Consider the following 14,870-nt stretch of genomic DNA (forward strand, 5'->3'; position numbering starts at 1 on the left):
TGGCCTTTCAGAACAAATAAAAAAGGAAAATGATGACAACTGAGCCACCCACACAAAGTAAGATGCCAGTGTTCCAGCCGCTGAGTGCTTATGTCTGTACTGACGAACACTAAGAAATAATCTATGTCACCGTGAAGTCTGTGCTTAAGAGGAAAAACATTTTCACTGTATTCACATCCAGACCTCCAGCTTTTCAGGGATGGAAATTTGAGCAGCTGTCCAAAGCCTTAAAAAGAAGCTTGCTCTTGAAGAGCAAGTGGTGACTAACAGATTTTAAGAATCCTGTTATCTCAGTTTCTCTCTCTCTCTCTCTCTGTTTTCGTAGCCACAGCATTTAGCAGCATCCTAATGCCTGTAATCTGGAATAAAGCACAGGGATTTCTGCCGTCCTTTCTGGGCCAAGATACTTTCTCCTCAGTTTTTCCCATTCCCACAAACAGTGATCTGTTTGTACGTGAACCAAGGAACATCCCCATAGAGAATGTAACCCAGCCATTCAAGAAGCAGGGAGCAGGCCCCAGTTCTTTGCTATCTCACCCCCTAGCCTACCATATTGTTTCTGCCTGCATCCATTTTCAGCGTGTCTTTGAATTGGATGAGTCACATTCACGTTTTCATTTCGATGGTATTTTCTTTTGAATTTACTGTTCTTCTTGCCCCGAGTACCTCTAGTAAGCACGATGCTTAACACTATCAACTCAGTAATAGAACACACAGTCCCTTGTGCCCTAAATGTGATGTCTGGACTGTGTGCTTGGAGAGGGGCTGTCTTTGTGTCCCCTCTTCCTTGCGAGCATTGTGCGGGTTTATAAAGAGTCTGGGCATCCAGACTCCGGGAGGATACACTAACAGATCCTACATATGCCACTGGCCTCGTTAAAATGACATTCTAACCAGTTGAACAGACCAGCCTTGTCAACTAAAATGTTAAAGTAGGTCCATCAAACGCCAACCAGGGCTTCCCTAATGGCTCACTGGTAAAGAATCTGCCATCCACTGCAGGAGACATGGGTTCGATCCCTGGTCCAGGAAGATTCCATGTGCCACACAGCAACTAAGCTGGCGCACCACAGCTGTTGAGCCTTGTTCTCTAGACCCTGGGAACTGCAGCTCGACCCCAGGAAGCCGGTGCTGCAACTACTGAAGCCCTCGCATCCCAGAGCCGGTGTTCCATGGCAAGAGAAGCCACTGCGATGAGAAGCCTGAGCACCCCAACTAAGAAGTAGCCCCACTCTCTGCAACTAGAGAAAGCCTGGATGGCAGGGAATACCCAGCACAGCCAAAAATAATAAATAAAATTATATTAAAAAAAAAACAAAAAAACTCCAACCAGAAGAAAGCAACCAGGCAATGTTTTTTAACTGAAGGTTCTTGATGCGTGACAGTTCTAGAGCCATTTTTAGTTTAATAATGAAAACTCCAGAAGAAGAATGAAAAACAGAGGAAACATTCTGCTACCAGAGTGGATATAGACCAAAAAAGTGAAGTGAAATCGCTCAGTTGTGTCCAACTCTGCAACCCCATGGACTGCAGCCTACCAGGCTCCTCTGTCCATGGGATTTTCCAGGCAAGAATACTGGAGTGGGTTGCCATTTCCTTCTCCAGGGGATCTTCCTGACCCAGGGATGGAATCGGGTCTCCTGCATTGTAGGCAGACGCTTTACCGTCTGAGCCACCAGGGAAGTGGTGACCAAACCACATACAAATTAACCAAGTATGAATTGCACCTACCTTAAATGACATTTTAAAAACCCAGATTCTCTCAATCAATAATGTAGCCCTGCCAAGGGAAAGGATGCTATTGGATGGCATAAAGGGCTTCCAGAGCTTCTAACAGGAAGCAGTAAGATAGGAGTCACTGAAGGGGAGGATTGACAGGGACAGTAAATTCATTTTCTCGCAAGACCCTCTCTGGAGCTGCCAAGTAGCAGTCCCATTAATGCTTTGTTGGCCCTCAGTGTGGTGAGGTCCGTGGAGAACTATCGATGGGCTCGCTCTCAGGGTAAGATTCAGGGCCAGAGTCACTGTGTGAATGTTCATCTTCCTTCTTGGGAAGAAGAGAATGGTGAAATAACCTGGGACCTGGAGAATCCCAGGGATGGGGGAGCCTGGTGGGCTGCCATCTCTGGGGTCGCATAGAGTCGGACACGACTGAAGCGACTTAGCAGCAGCAGCAGCAGCAGCACAAAATATAAGATCCTCAGTGTCCTGTCAAGATGAACATTTGGATGATATTTAGAGGCTGGGTAAGACGTGAAAGTTTTATCTGCGGGCCTGGGAAGGGAGGGCAGTAACAGAACTGATGGAGCTCACAAACCAGAAGGATGACTATGGAGGGCATACTGACTACATGTGTGGCCAAGAGCCAGTCCTAAGGGTTCATTCGTGTGTCGGTGTGGGTTTTATATCCTCTTCCTTAGAGGAGACAACATAGCCCGCTGGTCAAGATTACGGATGCTGGAGTCACCCAGTTCTGAGTACAAATCTATACGCTGTACAAGACGTTCAGCCTCAGACACCCCAAGCCACGGCCTCATTTTTAAAATGAAGATCCCAATAGAAATTCACATCTCAGACATTCACTGTGAGAGGTAAATATGTTACCACATCGCAAGTTCTCAGCACAGCACCTAGTACAGACCCACCCCTCAACATACATTACACAGAAATGTACCTGAGGTGGAGAATTGTGTGTTTACTATTCTTGTTGTTTAGCTGCTAAGTTGTGTGTGACTGTCTTGCGACTCCATGGACTATAGCCCACCAGGCTTCTCCAGGGGATCTTCCCACCTGATCTTCGCATCAGGTGGCCAAAGTATTGGAGCTTCAGCTTCAGCATCAGTCCTTCCAATGAGTATTCAGGACTAATTTCCTTTAGTATGGACTGGTTGGATCTCCTTGCAGTCCAAGGGACTCTCAAGAGTCTTCTCCAACACCACAGTTCAAAAGCATCAATTCTTCGGCGCTCAGCTTTCTTTATAATCCAACTATCACATCCATACATGACTACTGGAAAAAACACAGCTTTGACTAGGTGGACCTTTGTTGGTAAAGTAATGTCTCTGCTTTTTAATATGCTGTCTAGGTTGGTCATAGCTTTTCTTCCAAGGAACAAGCATCTTTTAATTTCACGGCTGCAGTCACCATCTGCACTGACTTTGGAGCCCCCAAAATAAAGTCTCTCACTAGGGGAATGGGTGAGACCAAAAGCAAAAGCCTTGCATACCAGATGCCTCCTCACTGCACCCCCTGCCCCCCACCCAGATCTCAGTGCCAATTCTTGAAGGATTCTGCTCCTGCTAAGTTGCTTCAGTCATGTCCAACTCTGTGCGACCCCATAGACGGCAACCCACCAGGCTCCCCCGTCCCTGGGATTCTCAAGGCAAGAACACTGGAGTGGGTTGCCATTTCCCTCTCCAATGGATGAAAGTGAAAAGTGAAAGTGAAGTCACTAGAGTAATCCTGACTTGTAAGCAACCATTTGCCCTGGACAGAAGTTCAGGGCTTAAGAGTGACCTGGGGACAGGAAGAACTCTGCCACCAATAAAATAACTGCTGGAGATTTCTGGTCCTATATATATATGTATGTGTATATGTGTGTGTATATATATATATATATATATATATATACACGCCTTAGCAAGTAGGAGTCCCAACGGAGATAGCACCCACCTTTGGAGAAGGACATTCTGAAGTGTCGTCCTAGGTCCAATTGCATGTAGAAGGCTGAGCAGCAGGACCTTCAGTAACTTAACTCTAACCCATCCATCTCTTCTAGTTGTGCAGACTAAGCCAGCTTGTTGACAACAATGGCTGTCTTCTCAGAATCCCTTGTAGAGGAACATGGAGAGAACAAAAGGGGGAGGCCACGGTGGTGGCTGGCGAACTTTGAGCCAGTCCTACTGGTGTGAGGACTTTTTTCACATGTTAAGAAGAGGAGAGGAATTGCCAGAAAGTGCACGCAGACATTCAATAAAAAGACAACACTGGAGAAAAAGTTAATGACAAATGTGTGGGAAACAACTGCAAAAGCAATAGAAACAGGAAAGAGAAATGAAACACGCGACAAAAGAAGCAAAGGGTGAAGCAGGGGTGACTGAGAAGACTCGTAGACAGTGAATAAAACACAGACTAGAGATACCACAGTGCTTGAGGGATTTTTGAAGAAAAGCATGGAGGAATCGGATATCCCCATGTAGTTAGTTCTCCAGAGAAACAGAGCCAGTAAAACAGACACATGAAGAGATTTGTTACAGGAACTGCCTTCTGCAGTTGTGGAGGCTGAGAAGTCTCACCACCTGCTGTGCACAAGCTGGAGAACCAGGAAAGCCTGACTGTATTCAGTCTGAGTGCAAAGGCTTGGCAGGGACCTCTGGTGTAAGTCCCAGAGAAGTCCCAGAGTCTGGAGGCCTGAGAACCAAGAGCTCCAGCATTCAAGGGCAGGAGGAGCTGGCTGTCCCAGCTCAAGAAGAGAGAATCTGCCTACCTCCACCGTTTGTTCCCTTCAGGCCCCCAGTTGGCTGATGCCTGCCCACACTGCTGAAGATGGTCCCTTTACTCAGTCTCCTGAACCAAACACTAATCTCTTCCAGATGCACGTTCACAGACGTACCCAGAAATCATGTCTGGGCATGCCTTAGCCCAATCAAATTGGCATATAAAATTAATCTTCACATCCTTCTGTTATATATTTGCTTATATATTTTGTTATATATCTCTCAGGCATTGGAGGGACTAACATGGAATCAAGAGTCTGATTTCATCAACAAAAGCTAATTCAAACTACCAAGCACAAAAGCAGAAAGGAGGGCCTTGTTTTAAGTTATAGTACATCTTATAGACCATAAAGAAAGAAGACTTGATGAGCACCAAAGAATTGATGCTTTTGAACTGTGGTGTTGGAGAAGACTCTTGAAAGTCCCTTGGACTGCAAGGAGATCCAACCAGTCCATCCTAAAGGAGATCAGTCCTGGGTGTTCATTGAAAGGACTGATGCTGAAGCTGAGACTCCAATATTTTGGCCACCTGATGTGAAGAGCTGACTCATTGGAAAAGACCCTGATGCTGGGAAAGATTGAAGGCAGGAGGAGAAGGGGATGACAGGATGAGATGGTTGGAGGGCATCACCGACTCGATGCACATAAGTTTGAGTAAACTCTGGGAGCTGGTGATGGACAGGGAGGCCTGGCGTGCTGCAGTCCATGGGGTCACAAAGAGTTGCACATGACTGAGCAACTGAACTTTCACACGATGGATCTGGGGCAGAAATGGCACCTGGCCCACAAGGCTGGAAACAGTCTGGAAAGCTGTTGGAATCTCATCTCTGCTTCTGACTCTAAATGAGCTTTCTTCTCTCTCACTCTGCATGCTGGTTCCTGTACTTTACAGGAACTCCTGGTGGGACAACTGAGTTACCCGCCTGCATAGAGCTCATGTTCCTGGGGGATCTCTTTGGCCTGACTTAGGCCAGGTAAGCAAGCATAACACAGGATGGCCACAGAGACCTCCTTCACGGCTACCCAGCCTTCTGCAGTTTTGGCACTTGGGAGCTCTAGGGTATCAGTGGTGTGGCCCCCTTTATTCTGGACACATGACTGTCCTGTCTACAGTGATTCCCCCTCCCTCCTTCTCTGCTCCCAGACTCCGCGTGGTTTGTTTCTTCCCTGTCTTACAGTATACTGCGTTTCGTGTTTATGTGTTAATTGTGCTTCCCCTGCTAGGATGTAAACTCCATAAGGACAGAGGTGTTTTTTTGTTTGTTTGTTTGTTTCCTATTTACTATTTTGTCCCTAGAGAACACCATGGTGCCCAGCATGTATTAATAGAATATCTGTGGAAGGAAGGGAGGAAGGAAGAGAGGGAAGGAGGTGAAATTCAAGCTGAAATTCAACATTATGATCCCTCAAGAGGAGAGCTAGGACTGGAATTAGAAGAGATAAAAAATGGGCGAGTTGAGAACAAGCTGTAAGACAAGATTGTTATAATCAGCAAGACCTCAAGCAGATGGTAACCACTTCCTGACCCATCTATTAGGAGTATTGAGATGGAGGCCATGTGAAAGGGGAGGAGCTGGTTCTAGAACTGGACTTATCCTGTGTCCCACAGAGGTCTAGGAGTTGTTGACCGTTTGTTATAACCCCACACAAGGCAGGCACCTTGCAAACTCTATGAGACGTGAGAAAACTGAGGAGAGAGGTTGAGCTGTTAGACTGTGGTCACCAAGCCATGAGAGGTGGAGCTTATTAGCAGCCAGGCCCCCTGGGACCAGAAAGCCCATGCTTGCCAGTGAGATGAGCCCAATAATCTTAAACTGTTACTGTATGGTTTGTGCTAAGTCACTTCAGTCGTGTCCGACTCTGTGATCCTATGGACTGTTCACCCCCAGGCTCCTCTGTCCATGGGATTCTCCAGGCAAGAATCCTGGAGTGGGTTGCCATGCCATTTTCCAGGGGATCTTCCCGACCCAGGGATAGAACCTGCATCTCTTACATCTCCTGCATTGGCAAGCGGGTTCTTTACCACTAGCATCACCTGGGAAGCCCTCTGTATGTAATCTGTATGGTTTACACTCAGTTATAGTACCTGCTTGAAGGGAAATGCTCACAACATCAGGTTAAATAGTCTATTAAACAAACGTTCTTTTATGAATAGTGAAGGTGGCTCAGACAGTAAAGAATCCACCTGCAATGCAGGAGACTAGGGTTCCATCCTGGGTCTGGAAGACCCCCTGGAGACGGGAATGGCAATGTACTCCAGTATTGTTTGTTGCCTGGAGAATTCCATGGACAGAGGAACCTGGTGGGCTATAGTCCATGGAGTTGCAAAGAGTGAGACATGACTGAGTAACTAACACTTTCATTTATGAATAATAATACTACAAATTATGTGTCTTCCCAGGTGGCTCAGCAGTAAAAAAATCTGCCTGCAATGCAGGAGACCTGGGTTCGATCCCTGAGTCAAGAAGATCCCCTGGAGAAGGGAATGGCTACCCACTCCAGTATTCTTGCCTGGAAAACCCCATGGACAGAGGAACCTAGCAGGCTACAGTCCAGGAGGTCACAGAGTCCGGCACAATTGAGCAACTAACCAACAACAAACTACTAAAAATTACTATTTTAATTGTTTGCTAATGATGAAGCACCTAAGATATTTGAGAATATTGTCATAAGAAGGTAAACAGTACCTCTATAACCTTATTTATCAAACATTTCACTTAATTATTACAAAAATGAAGTTTATCATCCTTATTTGAATCAGTGGGATCAAAAATTAAAGAATGCTTTGTATGTTTTAGGTGTAAATACCTATATAAACACATATTCATGTGTATAACATTGATAAAACCTTATATAAGTTTCAACATTACTAATCACCTGATGAAAAAGTGCCAAAACTTGTCATCTCATCAGAACCACGTTCCTTGGCAGTTCTAGGATAGGATTATGAATTCAATTTGTAAAATAACTCACTGTCATTGAAGAGGAATCTTAATGAGAAGGAAAACTGGACTGAGTGCAGTATGAAAAGGAAGAGCTATTCATTTAACAAATGTATACTGAGTATCTACTAAATGCAAAATGCTGTTGAAGTATTAGGTTGGTGCAAAAATAATTGTGGTTTTGCATTGTTGAAATTTGCCGTTTGATGTTGGAATACATTCTTAAAGAAATGTGGTTATTTTATACATCATTTTAATGTACATTTCTTGCTTTATGTTTTTTGCTAATGAATTATTACTTGCTGTTTATATTTATTTTAAACTATAGAAATTATGTTAAACAAAAAGCAAATTCGAGTGATTTTTTTATTCAAGCTCAAAATGGGTTGTAAAGTTGCAGAGACAACTCGCAACATCATCAACACATTTGGCCCAGGAACGGCTAGCAAATGTAGTATAGTGGTGATTGAAGAAGTGGTGATTCATGGTACTCTGCTACAATTCAAGAAATTTTCTGAAGGAGACAAGAGCCTTGAAGATGAGGAGCATAGCTGTAAGCCAGCAGAGGTTGATAACAACCAACTGAGAGCCATCACTGAAGCTGACCCCCTTAAAACTACATGAGAAAGTCACCAAAGAACTCAATGTCATCCATTTTATGGTCATTCAGCATTTGAAGCAAATTGGAAAGGTGGAAAAAGCTCAATAAGTGGGTGCCTCATGAGCTGACCCTCCCCCCCCAAAAAAAAAACCAAAGCGGTCATTTTGAAGTGTCTTCTCTTATTCTATTGCAACAGTGAACCATTTCTTGATTGGATTGTGATCTGCAACAAAAAGTGGATTTTATATGACAACCAGCGATGTCATCATATATGACATCAGCTCAATGGTTGGGCCAAGAAGAAGCTCCAATGCACTTCCCAAAGCCAAACTTACACCAAAAGAAGGTCATTGTTACTGTTTGGTGGTCTGCTGCCAGTCTGATCCACTACAGCTTTCTGAATCCCATTAAATCTGAGAAGTATATTCAGCAAATCAGTGAGAAGCACTGAAAACTGCAATGCCTGCAGCTGGTATTGGTCAACACAATGGGCCCAGTTCTTCTCCATGACAATGCCTGACCACGCATCGCACAACCAACGCTTCAAAAGATGAGCAAGTTAGGCTATGAAGTTTTACCTCAATTCAGTTCAGTTCAGTCACACAGTCGTGTCCAACTCTTTGTGACCCCATAGATTGCAGCACGCCAGGCCTCCCTGTCCTTCACCAAGTCTCAGAGCTTGCTCAAACTCATGTCCATCAACTGACTCGCTGATGCCATCCAGCCATCTCATCCTCTGTCATCCCCTTCTCCTCCTGCCTTCAATCTTCCCCAGCATCAGGGTCTTTTCAAATGAGTCAGCTCTTTGCATCAGATGGCCAAAGTATTGGAGTTTCAGCTTCAACATCAGTCTTTCCAATGAACACTCAGGACTGATCTCCTTAAGGATGGACTGGTTGGATCTCCTTGCTGTCCAAGGGACTCTCAAGAGTCTTCTCCAACACCACAGTTCAAAAGCATCAATTCTTTGGCACTCAGCTTTCTTTGTAGTCCTCATCCACCATATTTACCTGACCTCTTGCCAACCGAGTACCACTTCTTTTAAGCATCTCGACAACTTTTTTCAGAGAAAACACTTCCACAACCAGCAGCAGGCAGAAAATGCTTTCTACAAGTTCATCGAATCCTGAAGCACGGGTTTTTATGCTTCAGGAATAAACGAACTTATTTCTAGTTGGCAAAAATGTGTTGATTGTAATGGTTCCTATTTTGATTAATAAAGATGTGTTTGAGCCTAGTTAAAATGATTTAAAATTCATGGTCCAAAATCACAATTACTTTTGTACCAACCTAATAGCTAGGCCGTGGAAGCAACGCAGGTGTCCATCAATAGATGAATGGATAAAGAAGTGGTGGCATGTATGTATAATGGAATATTACTCACCATAAAAAGGAACCAATCTGAGTCAGTTCTAGTGTGGTAGATGAACCTAGAGCCTGTTATACAGGGTGAAGTTAAGTCCCTTGGACAGGGAAGCCTGGCGTGCTTCAGGCCATGGAGTCACAAAGAGTCAGATACTACTCAACCACCGAACTGAACTGCATAAAAAGAAAAATAAATATCATACAATAACACATATATGTGGAATCTAGAAAAACGATACTGATGAACCTATTTGCAGGGCAGGAATAGAGACACAGGCATAGAGAACAGACTTCTGGACACAGCAGGGGAAGGAGAGGGAGGGACAAATTGAGAGAGTAGCTTTGAAACATATACGTTACCATTTGTAAAACAGCTGGTGGGAAGTTGCTGTAAGCACAGGGAGCTCAGCCTTGTGCTCTGTAACAACCCAGAGGGGTGGGATGGGGTCGGAAGTGAGAGGGAGGCTCAAGAGGGAGGGGACACGTGTATACTTATGGCTGCTTCACCTTGTTGTATGGCAGAAACCAGCACAACAGTTGTAAAGCAATTATCCTCCAATTAAAAAAAAATTTTAATACTGTTGAATGCTAGAGATTCAAGTCCAGATATTCATATTTCCTTACCTAGAGGAACTTACAGTTTAGCAAAAAGGAATATTATGGGAAACCCTCAGTGCTGAACTTTTTTTGTATGATTCCGTTTATATGAAATGCCTACTACAGACAAATGTATAGAGACAGAAAGTAGGTTAATGGTAGCCCACGGCTGGGGAAATAGAAGAATGGTGAGTCACTGCTAAAAAATATGGGCTTTCTTTTGGGAGTGGTGAAAATATTACAAATTGATTGTGGTGATAGTTTCACAGTGCTCTGAAGAGAATAAAAGCGGTTGAATCGCACACTTAAATGGGTGAGTTGTATTACATGTGAATAAGATTGTTAACAAAAAACCTACATAACCCAACATTTATTTTCTCACGTTTTCTGTGGACCAGGAGTCTAGGCATGGCTTAATTGTGTCCTCTGCTTGAAAGTAAAAAAGTGAAAGTGAAGTCACTCAGTCATATCCTACTCTTTGTAGACCCCATGCACCAGGCTCCTCCGTCCATGGGATTCTCCAGGCAAGAGTACAGGAGTGGGTTGCCATTTCCTTCTCCAGGGGATCTTCCCGACCCAGGGATTGAACCCAGGTCTCCCACCTTGCAGGCAGACGCTTTACCCTCTGAGCAACCAGGGAAGCTTAGGATTAAAGCTTAGTTCTTTGCTTAGGATCTCACAAAGCTACAGTAAAGGTTTCAGGCAGGACTGTGATCAATCATGTCGCTCAGTGCTCAACTTTAAATGAAAGTCTTAAGGGCTAATATGTTTTTCATACAGCAAGTGCAATTTCTTTCTATAGTATCAACCAACAGTTTCAATAAAGTACTTTCTCTCATGACTCTACAGATTTGCTGGGTTCAGCTGGGTGGTTCTTCCCTGGATCTCCCATGCAGTGGTGGTGAGCGGTCTTCGGGCGGCGCATGCATGGTCAGTCACTGAGTCTCGTCTGACTCTTTTGAGACCCCATGGCTGTAGCCTGCCAGGCCACTCTGTCCATGGGATTTCCCAGGCAAGAATAATGGAGTGGGTTGTCATTTCCTTCTCCGGGGGAATCTTCGCAACCCAGGGATCAAACCTGTGTCAGGTGGATTTTTTTTTACCAGTAAGTCATTAAGGAAGCCATGGTACTGTGCTACAATTAAAAAAAAAAAAACTATCCTGAGAAAAAGTGTTTTTGATAAATCAAATTAGGAAAAAGGTTAAAGGGGCAGTGATCAAAAAGCTCAGCTGGGCTGGACATCCAAGATGCGGGAGGTGAGCTGGGCCAGGCACTAAACACCTGCACAGGGCCTTCCACGTGGCTTTGACTCAGGTTTTTCATGCACAGCCTGAATGTTCACTGGAAGGACTGATGTTGAAGCTGAAACTCCAGTACTTTGGCCACCTCATGCGAAGAGCTGACTCACTGGAAAAGACCCTGATGCTGGGAGGGATTGAGGGCAGGAGGAGAAGGGGACAACAGAGGATGAGATGGTTGGATGGCATCACTGACTCAATGAGTTTGGGTAAACTCCAGGAGTTACTCATGGACAGGGAGGCCTGGCGTGCTGCAGTCCATGGGGTCGCAAAGAGTCAGACACGACTGAGAGACTGAACTGAACTGAACTGAACTGATGACGGCTCTAAGAGGGAACACGGAGAGAGGGAACATAATGCAAAAGCAGCTACGATAAATCAAGAACAACTAAGGGCTGCACCAGGAATGACGAGCACAGCGTTAACTTCCGCTGTATTTCACAAGTCAAAGCAGTCACAGGACCTGCCGAAACTCAGGAACATAGAGAAATAAACCATCTCTGGATGAAGGACATCACGACCACATTGCAGAAGATAATGTGGGATTAGAGTTATGGAAAGCATCATCTGCCACGGAGAGAAAAGCCATTGTTTTGAGCAATGTTTCGTTTCAAATTTCTGTAACCAAGCATTAAAACTTTCAAATGCAGTAAATCATCATATCTATCTGGCAAGCAAGGTTATTTCCGTCTGCACTTTCCTCAGGGAAAGAAGGAAATGCCACATTTGGGGAAAGAATGCCGCTCTAATGCTGAGTCGAGTACTAGTTCGGCTCTAACAGACACACCACACACCCCCACACCCCATGTAGCACAGAAACATGTGTTTAATATCCAGGGCAAGATGATAAATCCAGACAGTCTTCAGTGATAACAGATCGAAATGCTTATCTATGAGTGTCATGTCCTTTCAGCTCTTCATCAAGTCAAGCAGATGTTAATCTATTGAAATTATCTATATGATACTGTTAAGTGTTTTAGGCTGTGTAAAAGCTTATAATCCAGAAACCACGTCTTCCTGGAATTTACAACTTACGCCAAAGGGCAGGGAAATGTTGTCCCTTCTTCATGATTAGTCTCAGCAGCAGCTGATGTGTCCTTTGTTATCGTGTGTTTTTCTCTTTTGGCTCTTCCCCCCCCGCCCCCCCGCCGTCCCCACCCCAAATGGCTACCAGAATAAATTGCACAAAATTCTGAATTCACTTTTCATAAGCTGCCTTTTAACCTGCATTACTTTAGAAATGAGTTCAAGCATCTCTTGCTTACCCATCAGTGGAGACTGTTGTAAAAATCTCAGCATGATTCTGTAGCGCTGCATGTAAAAGAGAAATATGAACAATTTCCACCAAAAAAATGAACATAAATTCATTTTTTAAACTGTCAGCAACTCTTCATGTTTGAATATGGTCATTTAGATAGGCTTGGGAAACTCCAAAATATTCTCCCAATGCTTAAAAATGTCTGTGCCTCTGCATGTTTCAGTCTTCTTAAAAAGACAGTTTACCTAAGTGGGGTTTCAGCAAATCCCAGATGGTAAATACACAGGTTCTGGCATGCCAGGAAGAGCAACAAAGGTATTCAGTTCAGCTGAGTTGCTCAGTCGTGTCCGACTCTTCGTGACCCCCGTGGACTGCAGCACGCCAGGCCTCCCTGTCCATCACCAACTCCCAGAACTCACTCAAACTCATGTCCATCAAGTCAGTGATGCCATCCTACCATCTCATCCTCTGTCATCCCCTTCTCCTCCCACCTTCAATCTTGCCCAGCATAAGGGTCTTTTCCAATGAGTCAGTTCTTCGCATGAGGTGACCAAAGTACTGGAGTTTCAGCTTCAGCATCATTCCTTCCAAAGAAATCCCAGGGCTGATCTCCTTCAGAATGGACTGGTTGGATCTCCTTGCATTCCAAAGGACTCTCAAGAGTCTTCTCCAACACCACAGTTCAAAAGCATCAATTCTTCGGCGCTCAGCTTTCTTCCTAGTCCAACTCTCAGATCCACACATGACCACTGGAAAAACCATAGCCTTGACTAGACGGACCTTTGTTGGCAAAGTAATGTCTCTGCTTTTCCATATGCTGTCTAGGTTGGTCATAACTTTCCTTCCAAGGAGTAAGTGTCTTTTAATTTCATGGCTGCAGTCACCATCTGCAGTGACAAAGGTATTAGAAAGCCGCAGTTTTTCCTGACAAGATCTTCCTCCTGTCTCACTCTCTGGTCCAGTGGAGGGGCGGGTTTCCTTCATATCACACTCTCCATGAGCAAAGATTCAGTCCTTTCCAGCTCCCAACCTTAGCGTGCGCCTTGCTGCCACTCATCAGTAGGGATAGTCCCGATGGTCCCCAGCTTCTCTGAATGATGAGGCTACGGAGTCTCAGGAGCCTGGTTCACTAGAGAGCGCTTTGACTCGACTGCGGACACGTGTTGTGAGGGTAGGTCAGTGAATTCTGGGAGTGGGCTCAGGCGGCTCAGTGAAGAAGGTTTACTTCCCTGAGCTGCCTTTGATCTCAATTTAAGCAATTTATTTATACTTGGAACCATGTCATTTTAACCTGAATTTAAAGTGAATTGAACAAGCCAATTGACAATGCAGTGACCACCAACTATGAAGCCCATTTTTTTTTTACAGGAAAAAAGATGCATTAAGTCTTTGGGAAGATCTGGATAGGGACCAAGGTGGTGGTGGATGTGTGGGAAGAAATTTTCAGAAATAAAGATAAATGGTTTGTGTTTTAGAGGAATAAATAGGTCAATGTTCCAGACACTCCATTTCATTAATCAAGTTGGCAATGGTATCAACAAACTCAATTGCTAGTAAATGATTATCTGATTAAAATGGCAAGAAGAATATGCCCAAGTAGGTATAATACATTTTATAAGATTTAAAATACTCCCAATACATTCTTTTCTGATGGTATCAGTAGTATGTTGGGTAACATTTTGCCAGAAAAAAAAAAAATCTCAAGGATGTGCTTATTCTTCACAGATTATACACCCCCTTGTTCTCTTGTGAATTACACTGATCTACTAAAAAAAAAAGTAAAAATAAACTATATGTTCAGGGATCATTTCTATAGTTCGTTACTGGAGAAGTTTCTCTGAACCTGCAGAGCACCAGAAACCATGAGAAGGAGATGCAGCTTTCTCTCCCGAGTGTGAAGCCGGCTCGGTGTTGCTTCTGCAGCTATTAGCCACTGATAATCGTTCTTCTCTTCCTTTTGGAGAGTAAGAGGGAGAGGGTGTAGTTTGAGTGGTCAAAAAAAAAAAAATACTAAATAGACCTCCCATATCCTTGTTCATGCTACTAAAAATAGACTTCCTAAGATTGTATGGTTTTTCCAGTAGTCACATATATATGTGAGAGTTGGACTATAAAGAAAGCTGAGTGCTGAAGAATTGATGCTTTTGAACTATGGTGTTGGAGAAGACTCTTGAGAGTCCCTTGGACTGCAAGGAGATCCAACCAGTCCATCCTAAAGGAAATCAGTCCTGAATATTCACTGGAAGGACTGATGTTGAAGCTGAAACTCCAATACTTTGGCCACCTAATGCGAAGAACTGACTCATTGGCTC

At 44.1% G+C, this 14,870-nt stretch overlaps 1 non-coding gene across 1 annotated transcript; it reads left to right on the plus strand.

The window, feature by feature from the left end:
* Positions 1–14,338: 14,338 nt before the first annotated feature.
* On the plus strand, positions 14,339–14,552 carry LOC138988724 (small nucleolar RNA U3). Its single transcript, XR_011464982.1, has one exon. It is a non-coding gene; the product is annotated as a small nucleolar RNA U3 (small nucleolar RNA).
* The last annotated feature ends 318 nt before the right edge of the window (positions 14,553–14,870 follow it).

Source organism: Bos mutus, chromosome 7, assembly GCF_027580195.1.
Source record: "Bos mutus isolate GX-2022 chromosome 7, NWIPB_WYAK_1.1, whole genome shotgun sequence".
Classification (NCBI taxonomy): Eukaryota; Metazoa; Chordata; class Mammalia; order Artiodactyla; family Bovidae; genus Bos; species Bos mutus.